The sequence below is a fragment of the Sinocyclocheilus rhinocerous genome, unplaced genomic scaffold (genome assembly GCF_001515625.1).
Source record: "Sinocyclocheilus rhinocerous isolate Xijiao unplaced genomic scaffold, SAMN03320098_v1.1 scaffold1129, whole genome shotgun sequence".
In the NCBI taxonomy this organism is placed as follows: domain Eukaryota; kingdom Metazoa; phylum Chordata; class Actinopteri; order Cypriniformes; family Cyprinidae; genus Sinocyclocheilus; species Sinocyclocheilus rhinocerous.
In genome coordinates this window covers 741,156-742,731 of record NW_015634513.1, presented here as the reverse complement: position 1 = coordinate 742,731, position 1,576 = coordinate 741,156, and positions in this window count along the sequence as shown.

Sequence of the window (1,576 nt, the reverse complement as noted above, 5' to 3'; positions counted from 1 at the left end):
CCCCCAGTACTGTCCATCCCAGTGGCCAAACTGGATTTTATGCTGCTAGACTCACAGAAAAATAAGTTGGAACTTTAACTGGCTGTGACGTTTTAGTCCCAGACGAAATTCTAAACAAAAGTAACTTGTAGAGTTTGAACTTATAAAAACGACACAAACAAACGTACCAACAAAAGCAAGATATCAACATAACAGCTTCTCTTTTTTTGCCACTGACACTTGAGCCAAATGTGCCTCTACGAGGCGTAGAGGAGGGAGAATGTCTGACAGAGACGGGTTTGTCTGCTGAGATGAAACGACGGACGTGTAGAAACTATTTTGCGCGTGTTTGTGAGCATGACTGGGTGTGCGTGCGGGTGTGTGTTTGAGCAAATTGTTCACACATTCCTTGGGACAAAAGCTCTGTCAGTCTGTTCTGTGTGGAAATGTATGCTTCAACGAAAAAGAATACCCTTCTTGTTTTTAATTAGTTGAAAAATGAGATTGTTGGAACCGACGTTAAGTTACCGAAGAAACAAGGTGGTCTTAGTGTACAGAAATGGACATTTGATTACATTTAAAGTGCTAGAGCTAACCTGATTCCGTTGGTGACGCTCTCATGGGGTTTGTTTGTTTTTGTTTTTGTTTTTTTGAATGGTAAAGCAGCTTCATCGATAAACAGGACGTAACCGCATCCGTAGCCAAACGATTCGTCTCATCCTCCAAGTCACACAACTCAAGCTGAACTGTGAAAGTGGTTTAACACTGTATATTAAAAGAAAAAACAATCTTGTTCTTTCTCCTGCTTTTTTTTTTCTTTTTCTTCCTGTTTAATTTATAATCTGGTTTGAGAAATCAGATGTTGGAGCTGTTTTATTTTTTCAGTTTATGTAAACTGCCTGGCATAACAGACAGATAAAAAAAGAAACCTTAAAGGGATTGTGTATTTGTTTGATTCATTTAGAATTTTTTATTTTCTTATAACTTAAGTGCAATAAAATGTGGGGTTTTCTTTGTTCATTTCAACGATTTTGGTTGTGTGTTTTTCTCAATGTGTGAAAGTGTCTCATTTGTCCAATAAAGCTTCTAAAGTTTGTTCTGCTTAAGAAAAAGCCATTCCAGCCATGGAGCTTATTGGTTCGTGATATTCATTTAACAAGGCAGTCTTCTCAAGTCTCAAGTCTTCTCAAGTCTTCTAGACAGGATGACATCTCGTCTCCTCCTCCTCCTACATCTCATTCTCTCATTAAAGGCCCAGATGCTCGAGTTACATTGCAGAACCGCTGATGAATCATCACAAAATATCTGGCTGAAATTCCTCAAGGGTAGATCAGTAATCCTTCTAAACCAGCCAGAGTTTTTTTTTGTCATTCTTTAGAGTCTGCAGCTCTTAAGTATCTTGTAGTCTTTTTTTTTACAGAACTTAGGCCTCTGTGTTCACAAACCTTCGGCATCAAGAGAATGTAAGTCTGAGCTCTTAGACATGAAAGATGTGTTTTTCTGTATCTATTGCAGAGTCATCCTGCTTAAAGCTACAGGAGGTTCATAGCCTGTTGCCTAGCAATGGTTCAGTTCTGCTTCGTTTCCACAGAGTCTG